At 47.0% G+C, this 17,862-nt stretch overlaps 1 pseudogene; it reads right to left on the bottom strand.

Moving 5' to 3' along the window:
- Window positions 1-1,107: 1,107 nt before the first annotated feature.
- Window positions 1,108-17,862, bottom strand: part of LOC140207945 (uncharacterized) — a 190,888-nt pseudogene continuing 174,133 nt past the window's right edge.

Here is a 17,862-nt window from a genome sequence, read left to right as displayed (position 1 = left end):
GAGAGTGGGCATGCAGGTACAGCAGGCGGTGAAAAAGGCGAATGGTATGCTGGCATTTATAGCGAGAGGATTTGAGTACAGGAGCAGGGAGGTACTACTGCAGTTGTACAAGGCCTTGGTGAGACCGCACCTGGAGTATTGTGTGCAGTTTTGGTCCCCTAATCTGAGGAAAGACATCCTTGCCATAGAGGGAGTACAGAGAAGGTTCACCAGATTGATTCCTGGGATGGCAGGACTTTCATATGAAGAAAGAATGGATGAACTGGGCTTGTACTCGTTGGAATTTAGAAGATTGAGGGGGGATCTGATTGAAACGTATAAGATCCTAAAGGGATTGGACAGGCTAGATGCAGGAAGATTGTTCCCGATGTTGGGGAAGTCCAGAATGAGGGGTCACAGTTTGAGGATAGAGGGGAAGCCGTTTAGTACTGAGATTAGGAGAAACTTCTTCACACAGAGAGTGGTGAATCTGTGGAATTCTCTGCCACAGGAAACAGTTGAGGCCAGCTCATTGGCTATATTTAAGAGGGAGTTAGATATGGCCCTTGTGGCTACGGGGGTCAGGGGGTATGGAAGGAAGGCTGGGGCGGTGTTCTGAGTTGGATGATCAGCCATGATCATAATAAATGGCGGTGCAGGCTCGAAGGGCCGAATGGCCTACTCCTGCACCTATTTTCTATGTTTCTATGTTTCTATGTTTAGGTTACGACTAGAGATAACAGGGTTTTGGAATGCGGCACTATCCAATGACAAAAATGTTCTTTCTTGTGAGTCTGGAAGAGAGGTTTTCATGGTATTTTGCCGGGGAGAGATGAGAAGACACGAATGGAGAGAGTGGGCACTTCTTTTTTTTTGTTTACTTCACTAACCCTGTAGTCAAAAAAAGAATTATAAAGCTGAATCGTTTAATCACATACCATGTGTACCATTTGTTATTTCGGAGTACTGATTTGTAACAGGGGACACATCATGCAGCATCCACCCAAACAAGATTTCTTAAGCTTGGCCGGGCTGGGCGGCTATTTCCCCCTATATTAAGCTGCCAGCTGAAGGTTAGATAACTGAATGAATCCTTTCCCACATTCACAGCAGGTGTACAGCCTCCCCTCAGTGTGAATAATGATGCACATTTGGTTGGTTTGGCTGAGAGCATCTCTTCCCAGAGTCTAAACAGGAGATTGGCCTCTACGTAGTGTGAACTCGCTGGTGTCTCTGTAGTTGAGATGACTGAGTGAATCCCTTCCCACAGTCTGAGCAGGTGAAAGGCTTTTCTGCAGTGTGAACTCGCTGATGTACCTTCAGTTGAGATGACCGAGTGAATCCCTTCCCACAGTCTGAGCAGTTGAACGGCCTCTCCCCAGTGTGAACTGACTGGTGTGCTTGTAAGATAGCGAACCGTGTGAATCCCTTCCCACAGTCTGAGCAAGTAAATGGCCTCTCCCCAGTGTGAACTCGCTAATGTACCTCCAGATTGGATGACCTAATGAATCCCTTCCCACAGACTGAGCAAGTGAATGGCCTCTCCCCTGTGTGAACTCGCTGATGTACCTTCAGTTGTGATGACAAAGTGAATTCCTTTCCACAGTCTGAGCAGGTGAATGGCCTCTCTCCAGTGTGAACTCGCTGATGTACCTTCAGAATAGATGAACTAATGAATCCCTTCCCACAGACTGAGCAGGCAAATGGCCTCTCCCCTGTGTGAGCTCTCTGATGTACCTTATGTTGAGATGATTCAGTGAATCCCTTCCCACAATCTGAGCAGGTGAATGGCCACTCTCCGGTGTGAACTGACTGGTGTCTCAGTTGGTGAGGTGAGAAAGTGAATTCCTTCCCACAGTCTGAGCAGGTGAACGGCCTCTCCCCAGTGTGAACTGACTGATGCACCTTCAGTTGGGATGAGCAAGAGAATCCCTTCCCACAGTCCGGGCAGGTGAATGGCTTCTTTCCAGTGTGAACTCTCTGATGTACCTGCAGATTAAATGACTGAGTGAATCCCTTCCCACAGTATGAGCAGGTGAACGGCCTCTCTGCAGTGTGATCTCGCTGGTGAGCTATGAGGCCAGATGACCGAGTGAATCCTTCACCACAAATTCAGCAGATAACCAACCTCTGTCCAGTGTGAACTGACTGGTGTGTCCACAGGTGGGAAGACCGACTGAATCCCTTCTCACCCACAGAACAGATTAATGGCCTTGCCCTGTGTGAACTGCTGATATACCTTCAGTTGAGATGACCGAGTGAATCCATTCCCAATGTCTGAACAGATGAATAGCGTCTCCCCTGTGTAAAATTATGGGCAAGTCAGTAGGTCAGATGATTGAGTGAATCCCTTGGTCCACTTCTTAAATGTCTGGACAGAGACAGCAAAACTTGTGTGTTGTGTTCTGGATTACCGTAGACAAATTCCTTGTCACTTTTAACCTGTAAAAAGATTTACAAAATCCATCAATGGGTGAAGGACAACATTTCAGATGAGATCACTTGAGTTGTCAAGGTGTGATCTGACATCACACTGTTACAGTGAAGTTCAGCCCGAGTTGGAGAGAGAAATCATCTTCTGAGTGGGCACAGAACTGGTATCTGGAATGACCATCAAATTCTCTGATGCTCTTCCTGTCTGTATAAGAATGGGGCATTTCTGCCATCTCCAATCTGTGTCCTGGCTCACCTTGACAATCTCCATTGGTATTATTCCATGTTCCTGCTGGCTGCACGGGTGCCTGGCCCCACAGTAACTGAAACAATCAAATGCAAATTAGCCGGCAGTGCAGTCCACGCACCCACCACACTCTGTGTAAAAAAACTTACCCCTAACATCGCCTCGGTATCTATTTCCAAGCACCTTAAAACTATGCCCCTCGTATTAGCAATTTCAGCCCTGGGAATAAAACCTCTGGCTATCCACACAATCAATGCCCCTCATCATCTTATACACCTAAAAAAGGCTCTAAACATAAACAAGGAAATTATACATTGAAAATTTGTTAGCAGTATACAAAATTATGAGGGTATAGATAGGGTTAATGCAAGCAGCTCTTTCCACTGAGGTTGGGTGAGATGACAACCAAGTTCATTGGTAAGTGGGGAAGGTGAAAATTTAAGGGGAACATTTGGAAAAGCTCTTTACTGAAATGGTCAAGAGAGTGTGGAATGAGATGCCAGCACAAGTGGTGAATATAAGCTCGGTTTCACCATTTAAGATACGTTTGGATGGGAGCCTAGATGGTAGGGGTATGGAGGGCGATGGTCCCGGTGCAGGTAGTTGCATTAGACAGCTTAAATGTTTTTCAGCATTGACTAACAGTCTGAGGCATTTAGAGGAACAAAATATCCAGGGCATCAATATCTCTTGAAAACCAAGGTTCCCTGCGCCAGTTACCGTTCAATTTTTAATTTGGCAGGCCCATACAAACTCTACACCCTCAAACTTTCACTTCTGAAGTCCTCCCAAATACCAAGTACTCTTTTGTCAAAAAACAGCCTGTCCCAAACCACACTTGTCAGATCCTTTGATACCATCAAAATTGACCTTTCTCCAATTTAGAATCTCAACACATTCATCGCACCATGCTCAACCGTTTGATTGCTGACTCTATCTGAGGTCTGAACAACATCTGACTGGTGTCAAGAAAACAAACTCTCCCTCATTGTCACAAGAACAAAGGAGCTGATTGTGGACAACAGGAGAAATGGAGACAGGCTAACCCCTATTGACATCAAGGGATCTGGGGTTGAGAGGGTGAACAGCTTTAAATTCCTTGGCATAAACATCACCGAGGATCTCAAATTGTCTGTACATACCGGCTGTGTTGTGAAAAAAGCACCTCTTTCCCCTCAGACGGTTGAAGAAGTTTGGGATGGGGCCCCAAATCCTGAACCTCCTGCAGGGACACAATTGAGAACATCCTGACTGGCTGCATCACTGCCTGGTATGGGAACTGTATTTCCCTTAATCGGAGGAACCTGCAGAGAGTGGTGCAGACAGCCCAGCACATCTGTAGATGTGAACTTTCCACTATTCAGGACATTTACAGAGACAAGTATGTAAAAAGGCCCCAAAGGATATTGGGGACACAATTCACCACAACCAAAAACTGTTCCTGCTGCTACCATCCAGGAAACGGCACCACAGCAAAAGGAGCAACAGGCTCCGGGACATCATCTTCCACCAGGCCATCAGACTGATTAATTCATGCTGATACAATTGACTGTCCTATGTACAAACTATTTATTATAAGTTATTATAAATTACACATTGCACATTTAGAGGGAGACGTAACGTTAAGATTTCTGCACCTCATGTATATGAAGGATGTATGGAATAAAGTCAATTCAATTCAATTCACCCTCTCCACTATCTGTTCTGTCATTCTGGCTCCCATTCCTCCTACAACTTATTTTAACCACATCACCCCCTCCCCCCACGCGAGCACTAGCAAGCCTTACCACTGGGATATTAGTCCCCTCTTGTTCTGTTCCCCTAACTAACAAATCCCCTATCATGCCTCTGACTTTCCTCTGCCAGGTAATCCCCCCAACAGTTTCTAAAGTGGTCCAACTGTTGTTGGGCAGGATAGCAACAAGAGTACTCTGCGATGGCTATTTAAACTCATTCCCCTTCCTGACTCTCATCCAGTTCCCTGTGTCCTGCACTTTGGGTGTAACTCACCTCTCTTCATGTCATATCTATAACCCCCTCTGACTGCCAGATGATCTGGAATTCATCCATTTCAAGTTCCAACTCCTTAAAGTGCAGGGTTACAAGCTGCAGCTGGATGCACATCTTGTTGGTGAGGGCATCAGGGACACTGAAGGTCGCCCCACCTTCCCACCAATGTCCTCTCTAATTTGTAATGACCAGTGTGCACATAAATCTTGTACTGTGCATTTTTTTTTACCCAGTGACAACACGTGCACAGTGAATCTTATATAGAGAGGTATTCATTTTAACAGCTCGCAATTCACTGTCGATAAGAACTTTGATATCCTCTGGGTTTGATCAAGTTCATCTGCTCTCTCACACAACCTATGTTAGCAGGTCTATTACTGGTGATGAAGGAATTTCTTACCAGAGATTTTGCACATTGTCCATGTGGTTTGCTTGCTAAATTATGCTTTAAAAAGCCAGATTTCCAAATATCACTCCACTTCTTCCCACTTGTAAATTCTGCAGAAACTTTTGCATCACCACAATACACACAGATAACACCAGTTTCTATATTGTACATAAATATTTCCCCTGAATCCTCCTGAGGAATTGAGGATATATAAAAAAATCATTTTGAACCTATGTAACCTCTGGCTGAAAGAATAATTGGGACTGAATAGGAATTTTTTTTAACTGAAGTAAACTCTGTCTTCAGCGGTTAGCTAAGACAGGCTCATTACTAGTTCTCTGCAGCTTGCAGAGAGACAGACTGAGAGCTGATAACATTATACATTGTACTCTCATTAGTTGACAACATTATACATTGTACCCTCGTTTGAGTAAAGGGAGGAGGACTCACTGATAAGGACAGGAATGAACATCTGTCTGTAATTAAGTCAGGGCTTTGCAAAGGGAATATCTGGGAAGTACTGAACAGTACATCCGTCTGTAGTTAGATTAGATTAGATTAGATTTTTTTAGATTAGATTATGAGGACACTCAGTTCTCGTTCAAAAACTTTATTTAGCAAACTCTCTTATCTAAGTAATTAAGTTTTGCACCAACAGACTTGGTTGGCGTACCAGTTCAAATAACGTCTTGCGAGAGTAATGTATGCGGCTTACTATATATAAGTATATGGCTGTAACCCGACTAAGTCAGTCCACTTTTCAGATGGTGGCAGTGCTTACATGCCTTCCCTTTGACAACTGGGTCTCAAACATCCTGCAGGAGAATATGCAATAAACTGTGGAGACAATAAGAAGCTGGTGTCCCAAGTTTTATTCAGATTCAACTTTAACATTTGGTGTCACGAACAGGATCCCAATATAGGGAGTGCCAAGCAGACAGGCTGAGTAAGTGGCTGGACCACTCTGGGGACTGCAGAGACCGACCGGGCGCCCAATAGGTATTTTACCTTTTGTCGCTCTCTGTTAGTTCCTTTGGAGGTTCCGTCCCCCGCCCAAGGCTGATCTCATACCTTGACGGGATTGGGAAAAAATCTGTCAGGAGACTCGTATAAGGAAGGCAAAATTTTACTGAGTGGACAGGAGGCAGTACCGGGTAAATTTTACTAAGTGGGCAGGAGGCAGACATGCTGGGTAAATTACTTAGAGAACATGGGTCAATTGCAGTCGATTGATATGAGTGGGCCAGGAGCAGCCCTAGACAGTTTGTGTGAGAGTTTTCCAGACAAGGAAAAGGATTTGTGAATGCTGAGTGCAGAGCTGAATAAGAAATTGGGGAACAAAATGTGGCCACTGGGGGGAAGGGGGGAACCTGGGATATTGCCTCATGAGAACAAGCAGTAAATTCGATATGGAAAAAGAACTGTGGAAAGAAGTGGAAATTGTTGAAATGGGAATGGAAGGAAAAGGCAGATGTAAAGAGGAACAGTATATTATTAGCAAGTTGGAGGAAAACTGCATGTGAGATTGGGATAGAGGTATGTACTGCAGAAGGAACGCCAAAGGTTGGGAGACGCTAAAAACGGAGCGTGAATGGGTGGATGGGCACCGGAAACGAGAGCAGGAAAAACAACACAAGCAAACCATGGCCGGCCTAGATAGGAGAGAAGGGCAGGAACATCACACTAAACTTCGAACTACATCGAACAGACTGCAAACGTGTTACTGAAGGAACTGAGTAGCAGGACTCTCTCGGACTAAAGGAGAATGTATTGGTTGATGGTGGTATTTGTGTTTATGTCCTTGAGAAGGCTCACCCCAGCATCTGGGGTCCCCCATGTTAACACCTTTCTGTCTCTCTGTCATGCCTATGCCAAACAGCTAGAACTAGGGGCCTGCTGGGTATGGTAAGGGGGGGGGGCATTAATGGAAGTTAGAGAAGTCAATGTTCATACCATCAGGTTGGAGGCTACCCAGACGGAATATAAGGTGTTGTTCCTCCAACCTGAGTGTGGCTTCATCTTTACAGTAGAGGAGGCCATGGATAGACATGTCAGAATGGGAATGGGATGTGGAATTAAAATGTGTGGCCACTGGGAGATCCTGCTTTCTCTGGCGGACAGAGCATAGGTGTTCAGCAAAGCGGTATCCCAGTCTGCGTCGGGTCTCGTCAATATATAAAAGGCCACATCGGGAGCACCGGACGCAGTATATCACCCCAGTCGACTCACAGGTGAAGTGTTGCCTCACCTGGAAGGACTGTTTGGAGCCCTGAATGGTGGTAAGGGAGGAAGTGTAAGGGCATGTGTAGCACTTGTTCCGCTTACACCGATAAGTGCCAGTAGGGAGATCAGTGGTGAGGGATGGGGGGGACGAATGGACAAGGGAGTTGCGTAGGGAGCGATCCCTGCGGAATGCAGGGGGGGGGAGGGAAAGATGTGCTCAGTGGTGGGATCCCGTTGGAGGTGGCGGAAGTTACGGAGAATAATACGTTGGACCCGGAGGCTGGTGGGGTGGTAGGTGAGGACCAGGGGAACCCTATTCCTAGTGGGGTGGCGGGAGGATGGAGTGAGAGCAGATGTACGTGAAATGGGGGAGATGCGTTTGAGAGCAGAGTTGATAGTGGAGGAAGGGAAGCCCCTTTCTTTAAAGAAGGAGGACATCTCCCTCGTCCTGGAATGAAAAGCCTCAACCCTAGAGCAGATGCGGCGGAGACGGAGGAATTGCGCGAAGGGGATGGCATTTTTGCAAGAGACAGGGTGAGAAGAGGAATAGTCCAGATAGCTGTGAGAGTCAGTAGGCTTATAGTAGACATCCGTGGATAAGCTATCTCCAGAGACAGAGACAGAAAGATCTAGAAAGGGGAGGGAGGTGTCGGAAATGGACCATGTAAACTTGAGGGCAGGATGAAAGTTGGAGGCAAAGTTAATAAAGTCAACGAGCTCAGCATGCGTGCAGGAAGCAGCGCCAATGCAGTCGTCGATGTAGCGAAGGAAAAGTAGAGGACAGATACCAGAATAGTCACGGAACATAGATTGTTCCACAAAGCCAACAAAAAGGCAGGCATAGCTAGGACCCATACGGGTGCCCATAGCTACACCTTTAGTTTGGAGGAAGTGTGGGGAGCCAAAGGAGAAATTATAAAGAGTAAGGACTAAATCCGCTAGACGGAGCAGAGTGGTGGTAGAGGGGAACTTATTTTTTTTTGGGGGGGGGGGTGTTTCCTTTCCTATTGTTTGAATATTTGTGGAGAATACGGGAAACCTCGTGGGTTAACAGACAAGCATTTGCTCTACAGCTATAGCACGGCCGCTTTAGACAATGGGGACTCTGGTAAGTAGTTGCTGCGTGTGATTCGCCTGCCATTTTTGCCACTTCAGCTCAAACATCCTCTTTATTTCTTTCTATAGATCGGCCTGCTTTGGCCATAAACTTCTGGCATCTTATACCCACTATTTTATTCCAGCGTGAGTCACATGACAGATTTTGAAAAAAAGCTAGTACTGGAGAAAGCCACAGTCAGAGACATAAAAAGTCAGTGTTAAACAATTAAAAAGTGATAAAATCAAGGGGCTGAGGGCCAACTACGTGACCATGAGGAATGAACACTCAAACTCAACTCGGTTGTTTGGTTTTCCTCTCTAACGTAGTGGAGACATAATTGTGAACACCGGAAGTGCAGTAGCCTGGATCGGCAGGTTTGCAATTTAATTTCTGTGTCATTTCCTCACACCGACACCTTATGCTAATGACGCTCAAACTTACACTTCTAACTAGCCGATGCTTTTCGTATTAGATTCAGCTGACATCGGGAAATGCTTTCACCACTGAATACTTGAAATAAAGTTTAAACGTCTGTGAGAAGCACGTCTTCCTCCCCCACTTCAAGGAGAGAATTACATATTCTCCGTTACTATCTGAATTGTTCTATTTCCCGAGGCAACGTAATCACGTCCTTAACAAGATCTATAACCGAGGCAATTCACAAAGTGAAACGGAGCACCCTACTGACCGTATGTCATTGGTCTGCGATGACAAAGTCCATGCAGCATAGGAATAGACAAGATTAACAATAGCAATCATGAAACCGAGAGGTGAGCCTGAGTGTGTTTCGCAACAACTTCTCCAATCGTCATTTCTTTGTCTTTGAGATTTTGTGATTTATTGTCAAGCTCTCCAGACCTCATCACAATTGGGATTTTACTTGAATGACATCATGTTTATTTTTACTCCAGCTGTTGGAAGACACGTCAGCCTTGTGTAGTATTGAATATTCGGTGTGCTGGAGCGAGTATAAATTAACGACCGCGGAGATTCATCAGCTCAGAGATTCTTCAGCGAGATCGCGGGCAGCTGGAAGACGGATTGAATATCACACAGCATTTTACCGTGTGAGAAAGAGATACTTCATGATCATTGCAGTCATTGGTGTCCCTGGTAAGAACACAGGTGAACTAACATTTGCTGTTGTTTGTGCGCGGTTTCGAGACTTGTTCAGTTATCGAAAGCCTTGCGACACGGTTGTATTAGTGAATGCGGTGCAGACATTGTGACCATCCCTGTGTTCACTCAGACGTTCCCTTGCAGTTTAACGCGTGGCTTTAGCTGAAATACACCGACAGTTGAAACAGATGTAGAGTAGAAACTTCAGGTTAGGGGTTTATTTTGTGGATTCATAGCAGGCAGTTTTGATTTATCGATGCAAAACCGCTTTCAAAGTAAATGCTGATAATGCAGAGCGCTCGCCACCTTTACGGGTTATTGTTGTTATTTCGGATCCATAATGGAACACGTTTTAAGTTCCAATTTAAAGGTATTGCATTGTGTTTTAAGAACTTGCTGCAATTTGGAAGGGAATGTAGGAAAAGAATCACCGGTAAGATCCAGGGGAGAACGGTTGACATCGCTTGAGAGTTACACTCACAACACGTTTTTGGCGGAGACCGCAGCATCTGCAGAGTATTTTGTGTTTATCCATGAATGTTCAAAATAACTGTAAGTTTCAAAGAGCCAGGCAAAATCTTCAAAAGCGAATATTGAAACTTCCTGATTGGTTAACCTTGACACGGCGTGAAGGAACCTGGGCCAAATTTACAGAAATTAAAAAGAAGCAAGGCCAAGCTTCCGTGGGCGGTGGCAAAAGGGAGTCGAGAAGGAGACGAAGACATGCAGAAAGGGGAAATAAATTCGCTTTCGAGTTTGAAACCTGTAAATGGACAGAGGTGGAGGTAGCAGGATTTGTTGTGTAAGGGGAACGCCAGAATAAAGGTGGCGGGAATCACTATCACTGAGAAATTCGCCGAGGTATCGAGGCTTTACCCATCAATCAAATCCCTGATGGTGGCCGTTTTATATTAATCGCTCTAAAGCTCCCTCGGCGTTCAGTTGACAATGCCTGTTTCCCAGATCCTGCTCTTCTCCCAGTACCGAGTACAATACCCTTTCAACAAGCACGCACTCCTTTGACGCATCTGCGAGTTGTACTTTACTATTTTTAAATCTCCAGAAATGAGCTATCTGAAAAGTTTGGTTATTCTCAGTTTCCAGCTTATCTCTACCCTGAGGACCGTGGAGCAGAGAGACAGTAATTCATTTATTATCTTTGCTTGTTTCCCAGTGAATTTAGTGGCGATGGTGATCCTGTCCCGGGGAAAGTGCGGCCTCTCCACCTGCACCACTCTCTACCCGGTGGCCACGGCAGCGGCGGATCTACTGACCATCGTGTTTGCGGTGATATTGTGGTGGGTCGGTTATTATTACTTCCCCGGGACTTTCCTGGACATCACCCCCGTGTGCAGTGTGATCTCCGTCCTGGGAGAGGCAGCAACAGAAAGGTCTGTCTGGTTCACCGTCACTTTTACGTTTAATCGGATTGTCGCCATATGCTGCTCGAAGTGGAAAACAAAGTATTGCACCGGGAAAACTGCGGCTGCGGTTCTGACAGCCACTGGCGACCTTCTCTGTTTTAAAAATATGTCTAACTTCTTTATATATCGTCCCGCGAAAGTGATCAACAATATACCCTGGGACTGTATTCGAAAGCCGGGCCACGATACGGATCCCGGGGGGGGGGGGGGGGGATATCGGTGGTTTTCTACCGTCCTAACGCCATTACTCCCGTTCGTGCTTATACTCCTGTTCAACGCTCTGACAGTTAGACACATTTTAGTGACTAGTCGCGTCCGTAAGGGGCTGAGGGGTCAGAGCAAGGCGGAGAACCACAGTGACCCGGAGATGGAGAGCAGGAGGAGGTCTGTGATCTTACTTCTCACCATCTCCGGAAGCTTCAACATCCTGTGGTCGGTGAGTGTTGCCGAATTTCATTACTTCACCATTGCCCGATTGGATCCAAGTAATTACAACTATTCGGAATACATATTTGAACAGTCAGGAAACATGCTGATGATATTAAGTTGCTGCACAAACACTTTTATTTTTGGGGTAACTCAGTCTAAGTTCAGAGAGCAGTTCATCAGCGCAGCGAAATATCCGCTCACGTCAATTGTTGAACTAATTAAACAAAATATCTAAGTTTGTCTCCCTGGCAATCACAGTGTTTTCCATCTTGACACTGCAACACTGCCGGTCACTGGAGAACGTAGCAGCGTGAGAATAAAACTGGCTGAGTGGCCGAGAGAGACACAGCACGAGAACGGACCCTTCCGCGCCCGCAGCCCACGACATCCACCTCCTACCAGTTATTAAACTCATCCAAAGTTTAGATTTATTTGTTCACCATACTCCCGCTGTCGTCACCGCTGCACCTCCCGACAATGTATCCTGCGGCTATCGTAAATGCACATCCGTCAATTTTCCATCGCAAAGTGAACGGGCGGAATTCTCAGTGATCTGATCGGGCCTGGTACGTGCTGGGAGAGATGAGACAGCGCCGCAAAAAGATTTAACTGATTGCATCCAACATACTATGAAAAGGCCACATCCACGTATACAAATATCCTAACTTCAACTGACGGTGTCCAATGAGCTGGCATCAAAATCGTGGTGTGTTTACTCGCACAAGCAATGACTGTCCAGGGTCCAATTAGCATCTGCATAAAGTCTATTTCTGAAGGTCTATTGATGTCCTTGTAAGAAAGGCGCCTTTCTTCCAGGGTGTGTTATACCGGGTAGGAAAGACGTTCAATGAACGCAACGCGGTAGGAGCTCTCGTTAGGCACTTTATCAATACTTTGAGAAAAGGGATCATTGTTAATTAACTCGGCCGAATGACATGAGATAAGACCATTGGACCGAAGGATAATTGGGTCATTAGTTCCTCTGCCGTTCTTTCCTGGGTGACCTGTTTGTCAACCCCAGTCTGCTCGCGTCTCCCAGAAACCGTTAACACTCTGAACATCAAGAACTATTCAACTTTTTTTTTCTTAAATACAGAGAACTTACGCCCCACACGATCAGTGGAATTAAATTTGATCTCACTTGAAATACAAGCCAGCATTGAATTTACTTTCGTTACAGCCGAAATAACCTTCCCGGCATCCGGAAGTTGAACTCATAAGTCAATGTCCATCTCGTCTTCCTGAGTTTTCCCTCCGGTTAAAAAAAAAAACCTTCAATCCATTACTCCGAAGTGCATGTCCCACTCCCCTGTTACGTCATTGCCTACTCTGTCAAATTGAACATCTTTCTGTCGTCTCACTGCAAGTAAACTTTGTCATCTGAATCCCATCATGAGCTGACTCATGTCCCAATTGTTCCCCGGCACATCGCTGCATCCCTTATATAACGTCAGCTGCCTCCTGGCCTTTCGATTCCCTGCTCTTCGATAAGGGCAAAACCATCTCCGCTGCAGTTTTCCAAAACACCCTAGGCTAGGGCATGTCAGGATCTGACGGCATTCAAGACCAAATCGGTAATAAAAGCAACTCATTTGTTATTTCAGTCTTTTGTATAAGAATGAAACAAAAAAGAGAATTAGCAGTCTTCACGAATTTGGAGTAAGCCTTGCACATGCGCTTCGCATTAGATAAACCTGTTGTGGAGAAATGCTTAGCACTACAGGGATGGGGAAGTGACCGTGAAGGGAGAGACAGTGTAGAGAGAGAAGGGAAAGAGAGAGAGAGAGAGAGACTGGGGTGAGCGAAAATTGGAGAAAAGAGAATCTGGGGGACAGAGATATTGGTGAGAGAATGAGAGAGAGACTGGGGAGAGAAACGTGGGAGAGGGACGGGAAGTGTGGAAAGCAGAGACTGATACAGGGGCGAGAGTTTAGGTGAGGATAAAGGGCAGAGGGCGACAGACTAAGGGAGAGAGAGAGATAAACTGAGTGAGAGAAAGAGCGAGACTGTGGAGAGACAGACTGGGGGAGAGAGAGAAGGGAAAGAGGGACGAGGACATTCGGAGTGAGAGAGACCAGGGCTTGAATGGTCGAGGGTGACAGAGTGGGAAAAGAGAAACTGAAGGCGAGAGACAGAGTGGAAGGAGTGTGGGAGAATGGACTGAGAGAGACAGTGGGAGGGATTGGTAGAGAGCGACTGGGAGTTAGGGACTTCGGGAAAAGTAAGAATAAGAGAGAGTGGGAGGATAGCGAGAAGGGGGTGGGGTGGTGGCACAACGAGGGACCAGGGTTGGAGAGTGGGCGTGGGGAGATTGACAACGGGAGAGAGACACATGCAAAATGCCGGAGAAACTCAGCAGCCCAGGCAGATCTATGAGAAAACGTACAGTTGACGTTCCGGGCAGAAACCCTTCGGCAAGACTGGAGTAAAAAGTGCTGAGGAGTGAATTTAAAAGGTAGGGGGGAGGGCGGGGAGAGAGAAACACCGGGTGACAGGTGAAACCTGAATGGGGAGGGCTTGCAGTAAGGAGCCTGGAAGTTGATCGGTGATAGTGACACCGGGACATTGAGGAATGAAAGAGACAGCAGGAGCACAACAGGGAGGCAGTGGGCTGGCAAGAGATAAGGTGAGAGGGGAGAAACATAGAAACATAGAAATACAGAGACATAGAAAACCTACAGCACAATACAGGCCCTTCGGTACACAAAGCTGTGCCGAACATGTCCTTACTTTAGAACTACCTCGGCTTACCTATAACCCTCTATTTTTTCCAAGCTCCATCCAGGAGTCTCTTAAAAGGCGCCATCGCTTCCGCCTCCAGCACGGTTGTCGGCAACCCATTCCATGCACTCACCACTCTCAGTATATATATATATATAAAAAACTTACCCCTGACATTTCCTCTGACCTAAAGAAAGGGGATGGAGAATGGTGAAAGCCGGCCGTGGGCATTGCCAGAAGTTTGAGAAATTGATGTTCATGCGATCAGATTGGAGACTATCCAAACGCAATACAAGGTTTTGTTCCTTCAGCCTAAGTGTGGCCTCATCGCAACAGTGGAGGGGGCCATAGATGGACATATCGGGATGGGAATGGGACGACGAATTAAAATGGGTGGCCACTGGGAGATCTCGCTTGATCTGGCGACGAGAGCGTAGATACTAAACAAAGCAGTCTCCCAGACTATGTTACATGTCACCGATATGCAGGAGGCCACACCGGGCGCAACGGACACAGTAACGAAATCCAACAGAATCGAAATGTTGCCTCACCTGGAGGTACTGTTTCAGGCCCTGAATGGTAGTGAGGGAGGAGATGTATGGACAGGTGTAGTGCTTGATCCGCTTGCAAGGATAAGTGGCCAGAGGAGATTAGGGGAAGGGGCGGATGGACAAGGGAGTCGTGTTGGGAGCGATCCCTGCGGAAAGCAAAAAGTGGGGAGGGGTTGTAAGGTAAAGAATTGCTGAGGGCCTCCAACTTCTTTCAACAATCAACATCCCAGCTTCTTACTTCATCCCTACCCCTCCAGGGTTCACCTATCAACTGGTATTTCTCTCTCACATCCCCCACCTTTTAAATCTACTCCTCAGCTTTCCCCCCACTCCTTCCGAAGTATGTCGGTCCGAAACAACCACTGTACTCTTCTCCATAGGTGCTGCCTGGCATGCTGAGTTCATGCAGAATTTTGTGTGTGTTATTCCGATTTCCAGCATCTGCAGCTTTCCTCTTGTTTGTGAGCGTAGAGAAAGATTGATTTAGAGGCGAGATAGAGCGGAAATATCTGGGGGAAACAGGAAGACGAGAGATGTAAAGACTGGAGAGGGTGATAGACACTGGGGGTTGAGAGAGAATGGGATTAGGGAAGGTGGGAAACGTGAGTCGAAGAAAAGGCTTACGTACCTTGACTGTCTCGAGGGCTCTCTGGGATTTGCATTTCCACGATTCTAAAGTCCTTCGGAAAAATTCAACCCTTCCTGTCTCGCTAAACCCTCCATTCCAGTCTCGTCGAACCCACACCTTCCCAAACCGCATCCTTTCTCTGCCTCCTGCCAGCCCGTCTTCGTGACCATCACCTCCCTTCCCCTCTCTGTTAACTCCTACTTCCCTCTCCGTCATCAGAAGGCCAGGTCTTGGCGAGTAGGATTATGAAAACCCCCAAGACGTTGTGAAGAGGATGAAGAGAGTGAGGATAGTTCGGGTCAGGGATAGAAGATAAAACATGCGCTGGAGTCGGCGAGGTGGGGCAAGTCCTTAATGATGACTTTACTTCCGTATTCGCCAGTGAGAGTAGTCTTGAAGTTTGTGAATGCAGCATTATATCCTCTTGCGGGGTCAGGATATAACCCAGATTAATGCTGGAAGAGGAGTAAAAGATTATGTTTTAAAGCAAGATTTTCGTGAATGATGATTTCCACTTGATTATCCTTGTGTAAGTAATCGGAATGAGTTTAACTACTACAGGATGATGTAATAAGCTTGACTGTTCCTTGTTTCTGTTGGAATTTTATGCATTTATCGTCTCCAAGTCTTAGACTTTTATTATGTTTTTTTTAAATATATTTTTTTTGAGTGTAGAGTTCTCACTGTGTCAGAAGGCTGCGAGTGGTGGGGGGTCCGCGAGAAGAGGGGTGGCCGTTAGCGTGTGCTATAACTGCGGTAAAGAGGGACATTTTTGGAGAGAATGTGAGTGGCACGGGGTGCGCTATAACTGTGGGGAAGAGGGTCACTTCCAGCAGAAATGTGGGCAGCAGGGAATCCCTCCGAGGGGGAGTCCCCGGGCATCCAAGCAGGGAGAGGTGTCGGGAAATTTAGAGGAGACCCAGTGAGGGAACGGTCTGGTGTCTCTGGGGGAACACGATGTACCAAGGAACCCTGAAAGCGAAAGACCCGATTCCAGAAGGAGTAATGGGTCCCCGATCCAGCGTGCCGCTATACGGGGTCGCAGGTCGCGTTACTATACCGTTGGTTTTACAACCAGTGTTTAAAGCATTTGTCCGTGACCCCATTCAGTGCACTGGAGAACTGACGCGTCAGTGCTGGTGATTATGCGTATGACGCGTATTTGTCAGAGAGACTGGAGTTTTCAGTAGCCGATGTGGGGTTGTCCGAAGTTCGGGAGACGTTAATGCTGGTTTGTCCGGACCTGATTGAGACGGGGGGTGATTCAATTCTTGTGGGGACCAACACCCCTGTAGTACGGAGGCTCATGGGGGCCTGCCAGGAAAGGGCGGGTGAGAACTTTTTCGAGACCCGGTCTGTGCACCCAATGTTTCGAGCTGCTTTTGTGGCAGTGCGGAGCCACCCTGGGCCGGATACTGAACGTAAGCGAGGGACTGTGTGGTCTACCCAGTCGAAGCCTAAGGCAATAAGGCCCGGGGAAGTAGCGAGGGTGATGGGAACCCCCAGATTTCCCTGTGTGCTTGATGGTGAGGCCTTTTAGTGGACCTCGAGGGGGAGTAAAGATTTCCGGCTGGGTTGCTGGTGAGGCCCGAAGTGCAGAGGCTCTCGGTGGTACAGGCGAACAGGATTGCTGTGATTGTCAGAACAGCACAACGAGAGAAATCACCTTTAAGAGAGGGTTGCCGCTGGCACATTTGTTCCCGGTAACTGTAATGTCGAGCGCCCCCTTGAGGCCTGCTGGAAGGATACGATTGGAAAACATAGAGAAGCTGACTGCTGAGGCTTTTAACTTTGGGAACTCGCCGGTGCCGCCGGGTTGGAAGAAGAGGCTGGTGGAGAAGATGTTGCAGCTGGAAGATGTTTTTTCCCTTGGCGATTTCAATGTGGGTTGTTTCAAGAGCACTCGCCGCACCATCCAGGTGACTGAGGACACGCCGATCAGAGAGAGGTCGCGGCGATTGTCCCCTGCCGATGTGGAAAATGTGCGCCAGCACCTGCGTAAGTTGAAGGAAGCAGGGATCATCTCTGAATCACGAAGCCCTTATGCATCTCCAATAGTAATGGCCCGGAAGAAGAACGGAAATGGACGCATGTGTGTGGACAATAGGACTCTAAACCGGCGCACTGTCCCCGACCAGTATACAGTCCCGAGCGTCGAAGATGCGCTGACCTGTCCCAGTGGAGCGAAGTGGTTCAGTGTTCTGGATTTGAGGAGTGGATACTACCAGATCCCGATGAGCAATGCCGATAAAGAGAAGACGGCATTTATATGCCCTCTGGGATTTTCCCAGTTTGAAAGAATACCCCAGGACATATCAGGAGCCCCTGTCACTTTCCAGAGGGTCATGTGGAAGAAGGTGGGGGATATGAATTTGTTTGATGTGTTGGTGTACTTGGATGACTTGATAGTATTTAGATACACCTTGGAAGAGCATAAAGCGAGGCTACTGAAGGTGCTAAGCCGACTGAATGAGGAAGGGTTAAAACTCTCCCTGGACAAGTGCCAGTTCTGCAAGACGTATGTTAGCTATGTTGGGCACATAATCTCGCGGGATGGAGTAGTTAATACCCAGCTAAGATAGAAGCGATGACAACGCAGCCGGAGATTCGT

The sequence above is a fragment of the Mobula birostris genome, chromosome 13, assembly GCF_030028105.1.
Source record: "Mobula birostris isolate sMobBir1 chromosome 13, sMobBir1.hap1, whole genome shotgun sequence".
Lineage (NCBI taxonomy): Eukaryota > Metazoa > Chordata > Chondrichthyes > Myliobatiformes > Myliobatidae > Mobula > Mobula birostris.
Note: the sequence above shows the minus strand (reverse complement) of the source record. Positions and strands in the feature narration are given on the sequence as shown.